The sequence below is a fragment of the Delphinapterus leucas genome, chromosome 1 (genome assembly GCF_059928025.1).
Source record: "Delphinapterus leucas isolate spDelLeu-1000000601 "Yukka" chromosome 1, BTC_Dleu_Yukka2, whole genome shotgun sequence".
Taxonomy (NCBI): domain Eukaryota; kingdom Metazoa; phylum Chordata; class Mammalia; order Artiodactyla; family Monodontidae; genus Delphinapterus; species Delphinapterus leucas.
Genome location: NC_143129.1, coordinates 6,286,824 through 6,300,036, shown reverse-complemented (window position 1 = coordinate 6,300,036; position 13,213 = coordinate 6,286,824). Strand labels below are relative to the sequence as shown.

General features: G+C 52.0%; 1 pseudogene; it reads left to right on the top strand.

The window, feature by feature from the left end:
• The first annotated feature begins 5,796 nt into the window (after positions 1–5,796).
• Positions 5,797–13,013, top strand: LOC149750400 (alpha-1,3-mannosyl-glycoprotein 4-beta-N-acetylglucosaminyltransferase-like protein MGAT4E; annotated as a pseudogene).
• Positions 13,014–13,213: the final 200 nt, after the last annotated feature.

Below are 13,213 nucleotides of genomic sequence, written 5' to 3'. Positions count from 1 at the left end.
AGCCTCCTCACGATCCAGCTCGGCCCCTACCACTAGTGCACTGTCGTCCTCTCCCACCCCTTTGGGGGCCCGAATGCTTGGTGTCAGATGTCCCCTGTGGAGACAGACCCACAGACCTTGAGATCTCAGGATGAGCTGCCGCCTTGGTGGCCTCCGTGTTTTGCTTTATTTTGTGCACTCCCACGGCGTCTCTCTATTCCTGTTCCTTTAACCAGGCATTTGTCTTTTTCCACTGCCGTCCCTGCCCTCGTGCCCTACACAGGCAAGGGTCTCCACCGGATTGTAAACCGCTGGAGGGAGGGAGTCACGGTCTCCAGCCCGGGACCAGGCACGTGGTAGGAGCTCCACACGTTTGTTGAAGGGGAGGGGAAATGGCCTTTAGTGTCTGTGGCTCTGTCTGGCTGAGGATGGAGTTTTAGACCGGACAAGGAGAAGAATCTGGTTGCCCAGGGTAAGCAGGAAGAGGTCTCACAACAGATCAGTGAGGGGGGGGCGGGGGAGGGCACGCACTGGGATGCGCCCCTGACATTCCCCAGCTCCCCTGCCCTGCTTATTTCCCTGGAACCAGCAACCCCTCCTGCTCTGCTGGACGTCTCTTTGTTGGGACTTCTGTGCTCCCGGTTCTGCCCCAGCCGCAGCTATGGGGGCTGCCCTTGCAGATCAGCTCCCACGGAGACAAGGGTCTCATCCCTGGGCTTCTGTCCCTGGGAGCATCCTCTCTTCCTCTTCAGTCATGGGACCCCTTCTCTCTGGCTCAGCCCAAAGGGATCCAGGATCAGGACTTTGGCTTACCTGGGTGTGTGGGTCCCTCTCCAGGGAGGCTCAGTCCTGGTGCCGCCAGCCCTGCCCATAGGGCTGGGGCAGGGTAGCAGCGTTACCCACACTGCCTTCGGGGTGTTTCCTCCCATTCAGGTTGGGCCACTTTGGAGGTTCTGGACTCTGCTGGGAAAAGGTGAGAGGCAGAGAGAAGAACTCAAGTTCCTTGTTCACACTGCAGCCGCCACTGTCACCCCTAAGGAAGGTCTCTGGACTGAGGACCCCTCTCAGCATGCTCTAGGGCCTTGGATGGTTGGAATGTTTGAAATTCTCTGCATCCAGGATGAAAGTCTTGCAACAGGAATAAAAGGACTTCTACACTAATTATATCTGAACTTCCCAGAGCACTCCCGTTCAACCAAATCCTGTCACATGTCTGGCACAGGGTCTGACACAAAATCCTAACGCTGAGTCCCTTTCTTCTCTCCCCTGGCAGGAAGGGATGCTATCTGCGCACCTAGAGATACTGTGCGACCAGGAATAGGACCACACCAGTGGCTGGGAGTAATTCATAGTCTATGGGACATACCAACCCCGTGAAGTAGATGGGTGATACTGTCGCCATTTTTCAAATGGAGAAACTGAGACTCAGAAGAGTTTATTAGGCAAAATCACACAGGTAACAACAGAGCTAGGACTGGAATGGGAACACTGGAGCCTGTGATCTTCCCTAAACACCAAGCTGAGGAAAGAGAACATGGAAACCCCATCCCAAATCTGACCACCAGCTGGCCCTGCAGCTGCCAACATGTGTCCATTCTCTCCCCTCTAAGCCACGCTGGTTTCACACTTTCTGGACTGTCATCTATAGTACCTTCACTTACATTCTAACGGTTTCACAAAACAATACTTGCCCTTATACAGTGACGCACGTGCCGGTTGAGACTCATGAGGTTGGCTTTGTAACCTATTATGGATTCTGACCCTCAGATGGAAAAATGCTGCTTGGAGGTTAGTTTTTCCTGTTGTTTGCTAACTTTCAAGAAGATGTAGCTGCAGTAGTTTCTTCACACCCACCTCACCTCAAGGTTTGGCCATTGCTCCTTGCCATGTCTTCCCTACATCCTCCAGAACGCTGTCCACATCACATACAAGATCAATCCCTATTGCTTATCTCTTCGGTCTGTTTTGTACTGTTTATTATTCACTTGGCTGCAATCTTCTATTCATTTCCCTCCTACCTCTGCCCACAGCCCTTCAACTCAAGGGGTCACTTTGTGCCCCATCTTTTCAGGTGCCCAGTATAAGACCAGGACCTAGCATAGTCTTCAAGTCTCCCAAGACCTGACTTAGAGCAAAGGCCAAAGACTCAAATGCCTTCAGGGGACAGAAATAAATGAGAGAAACCAGCCAGGTGGACTCTGAAGAAGAGAATGCACGTCCGGCGACCGGGGCCATCACTGCTCAGGCCAGGGTGGCAGCAAGTTGCAATTTTCAAGAGAAGCCAGAAGTCTAATTATTTATACAATCTCTCCTAAGTTTTAGATGTTCAATCTTCAATCAAATTTCTAAAAAACAGTGTGTGGCCCAACCAGACGTGCTTGTGGTCCGAGTGTGTTCTGGGTGGAGCCACCTCCCTGGAGAGGCTGGTGGGATGATGAGTTTGCTGACCTTCAGGGAGAACAATGGTTACCAAGGGAGCACCAGAGAGAGATGCTGAGGGATAGAGGTGAGCTCCTGCCCATCTCCCCACCTCCCTGCCGGGGCTCAAGTTCATGCTTCTAGGCTGGAAGGAGAGCTCTAACTTCCAGCAAAGTCTGGAGCCCACACCTGGGACACACCATGGCAACAGGCATAGCATCTCAGACGGCTCACCCCGATCTGCGCTGCTGCCGAGGGACCTGCCAGGGCTTGTTTAGTATTTATTTTCATTTTACATCCACTGTGCTTCAATTAAAAAATACCTATTTTCCCCTCTTCCTCCACTGTTTGCCCCCTCTAAGGCCCTCAGAGGAGTGCGAATCAGGTGCCAAGATGCAGAAGTGTTCTCAAAGTGCTGTACGTCTGTTTAAGAGTCTAAAAGTAAAAATTTGGGTGGGGATTTAGGAATAAAGGGAGATGGACGTCTCAAATATGACAGAAAGGAAGGCATTGCTGGTCTCCGTGTTTGAAAAACAGTCATTGTTAGCACAAAAGTGCTGACATTTATTGAGTGCTTGCTGTACGCTGGGCATTTTCCTGTGGATGATTTCTTCTCATCCTCATAAGAACACCTGAGAGTAGCCATCGTTATCTTTAGTTTCTAGATGAGGAACTGGGGCTCAGAGAGACTGAGTCATTTGGCCAAGGTCACATGGCCAGTAAGTTTAGCAGAAGCACATTCTGGCCCGAGTCTGAGTCTAAGTCAAGAATCTGAGCTCTTAACCATTGCACACGTATTGCCCTTCTCTGTTGTACTGCCCGGTCCTCCTGGCACTGCTGTGTCCCTGGCACCTAGCACATGTTTGTGGAAGAGGTAGATGACCACTCACCGTATCGCATCATCCCGATAACTAGTGACTTAATACATACTTGTTGAGCTCGCTCTCTGGGCCAGGTACTGTGCGAAGTGCTGTGGATGTGACATTGGATAAAACAAAGGCCGAGCCATCAGCCTAGTGGATAGAGACAGACAGCGACACATACAAGGAGGATAGCTTCTGGTAGCAAGAAATGCTAAGAAAATAGAATGCGTGGTAGCGCAACGGGAGGACGGGAGAGGCGACTTTAGCCACGATGACTGGAGGCCGGAGAAAGCACGTCTGAGCTCCGATGTGGGTATTGGGAGGGGTCGGCTCTCGGAAAGTCTCCGGAGGAAAGTTCTAAGAAGAAGACCAAATGCAAAGGCCTGAGTTGAGAAACACCTTGGTTTGTCCGAGGGATGCCCCCTCCCCCAAGGGGGAGGAGGGGCGGGGAGTGGGGGGGACGGGAGATGGAGTCAAAGAGACAGATGGCCAGTCAGGCAGGACCCAGGAGGCTGTGGTCTGGAGTTCGCGAAGGGATATCACTCGGTCTACGATGTAAAAGACCTCTTTGCCGCGTGGAGGGAAGGTTGCAGGAGAACACGGGTGGAGAGGAGGGACCAGTTAGGTGGTGGCCGTGGTCCAGGCAGCAGGTGATGGTGGTGTGGACTCGGGCTGTAGCAGCAGAGATGGAGAGAAAGGGTCGTATTCCGGATGCATTTTGGAGGAAAAGGTAACAGGACTGAGTAGATTGAACGTGGAGTGTTAAGGAGAGAGAGGCATTGAGGATTTTTCCCATGAGTAGCTGGAAAAATGGTGGTGCTATTTACTGAGATGGGGAAAACTTGGGGAGGAAAAGATTTGGGAAATAGGAAGAGTCTATAATTCTATTTGGCTCTGTTAAAATTGAGATACCTGTAATCCAAAAGGAGGTGGTGATGAGTCAGGTAATTTGGAGCTCAGGACAGAGGCCAAAGCTAGAGGTAAGATCAGCCCTAGGAGTTCTCAGTGTGTGCATGTGTGTGTGTGTGTCTGTGTGTGTGCGCGCGCGTGCACGTATATATGAAACATACGTATATATGAAAGGATATATGTGGATATGCACACACCTTATATGTGTATGTATGTACACACGTGTATGCACACGCCTGTAATGTACACAGCACTTAAAGCCACGGGACTGGGTCAGAACCCTGGGACCCTCGACAGTCACTGGCTGGGAAGAGGAGAAGCCAGGGAAAGGACCAGGGAAGGAAGGCCAGGCTGGCGAGCGCTGCACGGGAAGGGTGTCTCAGGGAGGAGGGGGCTGAGTGAGATGCAGGAGGAAATGGCGGCGAAGTGAGACTGATGACGACGACACAGCTTTCCAGGGGTGTTGCTCTTGAGGGCTGCAGAGGGGCGGGGCAGGATTTGGAGAGAACATGAATTCAGGGAGGGATTTGCTTTTTGCTTTTTTTACCCACCGGAAGATAACAGACGTCCTTTTTACAGTGACGGGAATGGTCCAGGAGACCGGGAAAAGTGGCAACGTCGCAGAAGTGAAAAAGGGTAACTGCAGGGGTGACAAAGTCAGAAGGTGAGAGGGAATGAGAGTCGGGAGCCAGCCAACCACCGAGGGCGGGAGGGACGGGGTAGAGAGAGGGCGTGCTGGGGGGCAGTTCCGTGCTTCTCAGGTAAGCACCGCCCACAGGTAAGTCCTGGCCGGGTGTAGCCCTGATGATGGGACAGGTGGCAGGACACAGAGCAACGTCACAGAGGAGCTTAGCTCAAGGCTGGAGAGCTGGGGGGAGGGGCCCAGTCGCTGTGCGGGTCCTCAGCACCCCAACTCCTCTTTCTCTCTCTCCTGGTCTCCCAGGAGCCTGTCAAACTCAGGGCTCAGCGAGGGCAGCGCTCCCGCTGGTGTGACAGGTAAACCACACAGGAGGGGCAGAGGGAACAGGGCTGTTCCCTTGAGGGTGAATTCCTCAGGCTATAGTTGTAGAGCCTTTTATTCAGTCAGTATATGTATCCATGTATTTATGTTCTAGAAAAAAGAAGCCTATTTCTGTTACATGTAGTGGTTTGTATCTGAATGACCTATCTGACTTAAGGAAACCAGGTAAGGAAAGTTTAAGCCTTCCTACCATATATAAGTACTGTTTTTGTAACTCTTATCAAAAGGCTAAATGGTTAAGGGAGGGAAGCATGGTAACCTCTACCAAAATACCACACTGGCAGGGAACCATGCAAATGGAGAAATTAGAGAATAGTATAGCCTTGGGGGCATAGAAATTACTGCGATTTCTTTCCTTTTGTGTCCTGACTAGGCAGACAAATGACCAAGAGTGGGAGACAAGGTATATCAGAGCCTTTCCTCTGATCATTTAATCAGAAAATCAGAAAAACAGAAAACACATTCCCTCCGGAGAAAAGACAATCAGAAAAACACATTCTCTCCGGAGAAAAGACACTAACAGGGAAAAAGCAGCCCACAAGTGCTTTTGAGTCTGAGCCAGCCTGAATTCCAGCAGCCCACCACTCACAAAAGGATTTTTTGTTTTACTCTGAGTTAACAGAATCATGTTCTTTTTTTGTTGCGGAGCGTGGGCTCAGTAGTTGTGGTGCACGGGCTTAGTTGCTCCGCGGCATGTGGGATCTTCCCGGACCAGGGCTCGAACCTGTGTCCCCTTCATTGGCAGATGGATTCTTAACCACTGCGCCACCAGGGGAGTCCCAGAATCATGTTCTAATCAAGGTCTGTGAATGAGATTAAGGATTGGGATAAATTAAGGACGCCCTTTACAAGAAGTAAGAAAGGCACCAAATTGCTTAGCACTTAGCAACACTTCAAGTGCAGCTATTTTAATAAATTGTTTGACTTTTGTTTAAAAAAGTAGGGGGGCTTCCCTGGTGGGGCAGTGGTTGAGAGTCCGCCTGCCGATGCAGGGGACGTGGGTTCATGCCCCGGTCCGGGAGGATCCCACATGCCGCGGAGCGGCTGGGCCCGTGAGCCATGGCCGCTGAACCTGCACTTCCGGAGCCTGTGCTCCGCAACGGGAGAGGCCGCAACAGTGAGAGGCCCGCATACCGCAAAAAAAATAGAAATAAAAAAGTAGGGGTGGGTGGTGACCATCTTTCTAAGATAAACGGCCCTCATCACTGAAGGCCCAGCAGGCTGTTATCATTTGAGCAGGGAGAGCCCTGGGGAAGTGGAATCTCCAGACAAACCTACAAAGAGAAGGCAGCAAACGTCCCAGGACAGGTGGCCTCCCGTCTTGAGGCCGGGAAGAAGGCTCAGGTTCCCAGGTCAGGCAGAAAGGCGGGCCTGGGAAGTGAGTTAACTGTGGTGAGATGAAGGCTGGAATAGGGCCGTCGGGAGGGCCAGGCTCCCAGGAGTCGGGGAGGTGGAGGCATGGACCAGGGAGCCATCCTGTTGCCCTCCTGCCCTCTTGCTGTAGGAGCTGCCATGCAGGCTTCCGTCCGGTGCTGCTGCGTCACCTTGGTGGGCGGTGGGCTCCTGTGGCTCTCGTTCACTCTGAAAGTCCCCAGGGAAATTGAAGACGACCAGAACAGGATGGCTATCGAAGCCCAAGTAGCAACGTTGCTCTCACTGTGGGGATTAAGGGTGTGTGGTGGGTGTGGACAGGTAGAGTCTCAGAAATGCCCTGTACCTCTCACCGGAGAGCAGGAGACTCCGAGGGGGTGGGTGCGGAGCTGGCCGGACCCACTGGCCCACAGAGAAGCTGCATTCCCCCCCATATCTGTTAAGGCAAGGAAGACAGCAAATACTGCTTGAGCCCTGGGTACTCTGGCCAGTGGTCAGACATCCTGAGAATGTGCTGGGCTTGCTCTGGGGAGACTGACCCGCTATTTCCCTGGAAAGGCTCATGGGAAACCAGTAGAGGTTAAACCCTGTTCTTTTTATGAAAGGAGGACCAGGACTTGCCTCTGCCCAGGCCGCAGGAGGGCCGTTATAGGAGAAGGAAGGATCTGGAGCCACTAGAAGACTGGCAGAATCTCACCTTCAAATATTTGGAAAAAATCTAGCAGAGAAAAAGAGTGCATTCCGAGGAGGGGAATGGGCTCCCCAGGGGGGAAGAAGCATCAGGAGAAGAAGGGGCTCAGAGGGAAGAAGGGGGGAAGGCGGGGGGCATCAGGCCCAGCAGACAGTCCTCTCCCTGCCAAGGCCTTTGTGTGGAGGGGGAAGGAGGGAAGAGGTAACGCGGCCGCTCCAGGAGGGTGGGATCACGGCGTGAGAGAACCCTGGGGGGCGAGGGGGCCTTCGGGCCACGTGCCCAGTTCACCCAGTGTTAAGCTCAGGGGTACAGGGACCCGCTGGAGGCCACATAGTCAGTGGCAGAGCTGAGACAATAGTCTTGGACTCCTGACTCCCAGGAGAAGGGCTTTTTCTAGTAGATCTTCTTTAAAGGAGAGCTTTGGGAAGATGAGCTGGGTAAAATCAAAAGGAATGATAATGACTATAAAAATAGCTAATATTGGCAGTTCCCTGGCGGTCCAGTGGTTAGGACCCGGCGCGTTCACTGCCGAGGGCACAGATTTGATCCCTGGTGGGGGAACTAAGATTCCACAAGCGGAGTGGCACAGACAAAAATTAAAAAAAAAAAAAGCTAATATTTATTGAGTACTTAAACCATGTGCCACAAAATTCCAGTTCAAAGAAGCCTCAGAGGCCCGTGGGGACGCAGCACCCCAGCTCAGGCACCTGGTGACCTTGTTAAAATGCAGACTCTGCTTCACGAGATTCTGCACGTCTAATAAGCTTCCAAACGGGGCGATGTTGCTGGACTAACGCCCACGCTTTGCGTAGCGAGGATCTGAACCTGCCCCCTGGGGTGGGAAATAGCCGAGCAGCGAGGGCGGGACGAGCATCTGCGGGAAGAGCATCTGCTGGTGCCGCAGAGCATCCACCCGGCCTGCCTGCACGCTGACCGCGCCGCTGGCCGCCCCAGCGTGGCTGACGGTCGGCACCTGCTCGAGGCTCCGGTCGGACCGCAGCGGCCTCCCGTACACACTGCTGCCCATCTGGCGGGCGCTGGCCTGGCCTGGCCTGGCCTGGCTCAGGGAGGCCGGCCTCCGCATTTCCAGCCTCTTCGGCCCACAGGTCTCGGCGGGGCAGCGCCGACTCCCGCCCCGCCGGAGGCCCATCCCCCCGAGGGCGGCGTCGGGGCGGGGCCTCTCGCCAGGAGCCCTACTCCCAGCGGACCACGGACCACGCCTTCCTCATGAGCTGCGCCGCGAAGCTCTCGGAGTACTTCCTGCTGCTGGAGGACGGCACCTTGTGCGCCCCCAACTTCATCACCACGTTCAGTGGAAAGCGGACACCCTGGGGTCCCAGCCCTGGGCGCTCCTGGAGTTCTCCAACCCGGGCTTCCAGGGCAGGCTCTTCCGCAGCGGGGACCCCCGGTGCTGGCCCACTTCCTCCTCCTCTTCTACGGGGAGAAGCCCCTCGCCAGGCTCCTCCCTCACTTCCGCACCCTCCTGGCCCAGAAGGACCCGATCCTCTGCAGACCGTTCCTGTTCTACCCCCGAGTCCCCTACCATGCGCCGAACGACACAGCCAGAAGGCCTCGGGCACGCAGAAAAAGAGCCCCTAAGCCCCTGACAACCCACCAGGAGCCGTGTTCACAGACATGAAGGTTTTTGAGGTCCATTTCCCCTGGCAGGCCTACAGTCTGGACGAGTCCTTCTTTTGGACCCACAGCGCAGGGAACCACCTGTCATCCTGAACCACCCAGCGGACCTGAGGAGGGTGCAGGTACTGCCGGGCACCATCGTGGATGGCAAGCACGCCCTGGAGAAGGGGCAGGTGGAGCTGGGCTACGAGCCCGAGGGGACACCGCAGCGCTGCACCAGCCTCGCCTTGCTGGGCCACCTCCTGGAAGGGCAGCCGGATCAGGAGGTAGTTCCACAGAGCGTGGGGCACGAGGTGAGCTGCGTGAGGCTGGTGGCGAACGCTCACCGGGTGGGTACGCTCAGCATCAGGCACATCTACCTCTGGGAGGAACATGCCAGGGACGTGGGGGCAGCTCCGGAGGAAGATAACTCAATGAGGCGAAGAAAACTTAAAATCTTGCAGCTCTGTCATTCTAGCCTATCTGAGTGACCCGGGGGGGGGGTGGGGATGCCAGGGAATGAGGGGCAGAGAGGGAAGACGTGGTCATTCTTCTGGTGCCGCCGAGATGTTAGACCTGTTCCTTCCCTTTCCTACCCAAACAAGCGACTCTTATAGGTTGTCTTTTTCTGGGCTGCATATAGCTTAGCCCAGTTTGGGACAAGGCCTTGGTCATTCCCAGAATCTATCCCTGGGATGCTGAGATCAGCACAAATACAGGGTGTTGGTGTGCGTGTTCGCACACAGTTAGAGGCCAGGGGTGAGGGGTAGCAGGAGGGGAAATCATGGCCAGGCCCTGGAATTTACATCATAAGAAGCCAAGGAAGGGCCTCTCATCAGAACTCGAACTCTCTGAGGCTCTGGAATGCAGCAGATGGACGCGTACCAATAAAACTAAGCCCCTGACTCTGTCCTTTTAAGCTGTTCCGTGGCGCCAATCTAGTTCCCTTCTTCCCTCACAAACGAACTCGGGCACAAATAGCTTGTAACCGAAGCTTCACTTTCTCCTCCGCATTCTGCATTCTGGCTTCTGCATCCCAGCGCTGCTGAAACTCCTATCTGTAAAGACAAAAATAGTCAAAACCTAGTGGCATTTTTGTTTTCAGATCTCACTCTCCTTCACTCTCTGGAGCAGGTACACAGTACAAATCAGTCTTCTTCCCTGACTTCTGGGCTTCATCCATTCATCAGAATGACTGAATCCCCACTGTGTGCCAGGGACAAAAAAAGCTCCTCTTGGGCTTAAGAAGTACAGGGCCCTTGGGGGAGTACAGACCTGTGTTGAAACTTTATTGGGAGCTTAGGAAAGGCTTTTTGGAAGACGTGTAAGCCTAGACCTGCCAGATAATTGGAGAAGATAGCAGGTGATGAGGAAAGAAGGTCAGGGAAATTTTCCAGTAAAAGAAACAGCATGTAGAGAAGTGGGCCAGAGGTGAGAAGAAACCTGGCTCATTTGGGGAAAAAAATCATTTAGTGGGGCTGGCGATGGAGGGCAAGCTGGAGTAGTGGTGGGACAGAAGATGAGGCCACAGGACTAAGAAAAGACCTGCTTACAAAGGACCATGGACAGTTCAGTGGGGGAAAGAATAGTCTTTTCAACAAGTGGTGGTGGAACAGCTGAATACCCATGTACAAAAGAAGGAAGTGTGACTCCTACCTCACATTGTATTAAAAGTGAACTCAGAATGGATCACAGACCTAGTTGTAAGAGCTAAAAGCTATAAAACTCTTAGAAGAAAACACAGGTGTAAATCATTGTGACCTTGGATTAGGCAATAGATTATTAAGTATGACACCAAAAGCACAAGTCATCAAAGAACAGATAAATTGGACTTCATCAAAATTTAAAATTTTTGTGGTTCATAGCACACTATCAATAAAGTGAAAAGTCAACCCACAGAATGGAAGAAAATATTTGCAAATCATATGTCTGATGAGAGACTGGTGTCCAGAATATATAAAGAAAGCTTACACACAATAATAGACAAATAACCCAATTAAAAATGGGCAAAGGATCTGAATAGACATGTCTCCAAAGAAGATACAAAAATGGCCAATAAGCAGGCCATTAGTCATTAGGGAAATGCAAATCAAAACCACAGTGAAATACCACTTCACACCCACTAGGACAGCTATTTAAAAAACAGAAAATAAGGGCTTCCCGGGTGGCACAGTGATTAAGAATCCACCTGCCAACGCAGGGGACACGGGTTCAAGCCCTGGTCCAGGAAGATCCCACATGCTGTGGAGCAACTAAGCCCGTGCGCCACAACTACTGAGCCTGTGAGCCACAACTACTGAGCCCACGTGCCACAACTATTGGAGCCCGTGCACCTAGAGCCCATGCTCTGCAACAAGAGAAGCCACTGCAATGAGAAACTCGTGCACCACAGTGAAGAGCAGCCACTGCTCGCCGCAACTAGAGAAAGCCCGCGCACAGCAACGAAGACCCAATGCAGCCAAAATAAAATAAAATAAATAAATAAACAAATAAATAACAGAAAATAAGTGTTGGTGAGGTGTGGAGAAATTGGAGCCTTATACATGATGGTGGGGTTGTAAAATGGGGCAGCCACTTTGGAAAACCACTGAACAATCCTCAAAATGTTAGATAGAGTTACCATATGATCCAGCAATTCCACTCCTAGGTCTGTAGGAATGAAAATGAATGGAAAAATGAGAACATATATCCACACAAAGACCTCCACATGAATGGTCATAGCGGCATTATAATAACCAACATGTGGAAACAATCCACATGCCCAGCAACTGATGGATGAATACACAAAATGTGGCATATCCGAGGATGAAAATGGAATGCTACTCAGCCACAAAAAGGAATGGAATACTGATACACGCTACAACACGCACAAACCTTCAAAACACTGGGCTACGTGAAAGCAATCAGTCACGAAAGGTCACGTAGTATATGATTCCACTTGTATGAAATGTTCACAGTAAGCAAGTCCAAAGGGACTCATACGGGGGCGATGAAAACGCTCTAAAATTGATTGTGGTAATGGTTACACTCTGTGAATGCACTACAAACTATTGAATTGTACGCTTCAAGAAGAGTGAATTTTGGGGTATGTGAATTATATCTCAATAAGGCAGCTAGTCGTTTAAAAGCCGTAGAAGCAAATGAAAGGGTTTAGAATACCCTGGTGGCAACAAAGAATCACGGAGCGGTTCTGAGCAGGAGAGCGGAGTGACTGTTCGTGCTTTGGGGGGTCACCCCAGGCATCCCGGTGGGGCAGCCAGGGGGTCAGGATAGGCAGCCGATGAGAACTTGGCTCGGGACAGGCACTCCCTCCCCTTCCTCCTTCCGGCCCTCAGCTTTCTTCTCGCCAATCAATCATAAACTAACCTGTTTTTCCACCTGCCTCTCTGACTAGTCGTGGTCTCCATCTCCGCCATCCCTAAATGTGGGAAAATTCCGAGGTCTTTCACTCTGTCCGTATCTTCTTTCTTTGATGACTTTCAATCACGGTCAGAGCCTTACCTGAATGAACTTTGAGGCACCACCCACGTCGACATCACCCTCTGGGGTGTCCAATCTGAGCCTCTGAGTCCCGTGTCCAGCTGATGACGACGCTCTCCACTTGGGTTTAACTGTCACCTCAGCCCAGCACGTCTGACACCAAATTCTTTAGCTTGTATGTGTTTCTGGCAATGGTTACCTTACATACATAAACTCAAAATCCTAAAACAGTGCTTTGAAAAAATGGTCTATGAACGACTTGCATCAGAATCCCCTGGAATTGCTTATTTAAAATGCTTTTACCCAACCTTGCTCATTCTCCCATCAAAGTGCTTCAACTGCCGTAAGCTCCTACTTTCCCATCCACCCCAGTCTAGGCCTGCCGCTTAGGCTCATGTCCAAACTTTTCCTGACTGACCACTACATGTCAGGCCCCGGGCACAGGGACAGAGTGAAAGCCTGTGGACTCTGGCCTTGAAGAGCTTCTAGTCCAGAGAGAGAGACAAGTGAAATACTTTATTAAAGGGGCAGAAAAGGGACTTCCCTGGTGGCGCAGTGGTTAAGAATCTGCCTGCCAATGCAGGAAACACAGGTTCGAGCCCTAGTCCGGGAAGATCCCACATGTCGTGGAGCAACTAAGCCCGTGTGCCACAACTACTGAGCCTGCGCTTTAGAGCTCGTGAGCCACAACTATTGAGCCTGCGTGCCACAACTACTGACGTCCTTGCACCTAGAGCTCATGCTCTGCAACAAGAGAAGCCAGGACAATGAGAAGCTTGCACACCGCAACAAACAGTAGCCCCTGCTCGCCGCAGCTAGAGAAAGCCCATGCGCAGCAACGAAGACCCCATGCAGCCAAAAATA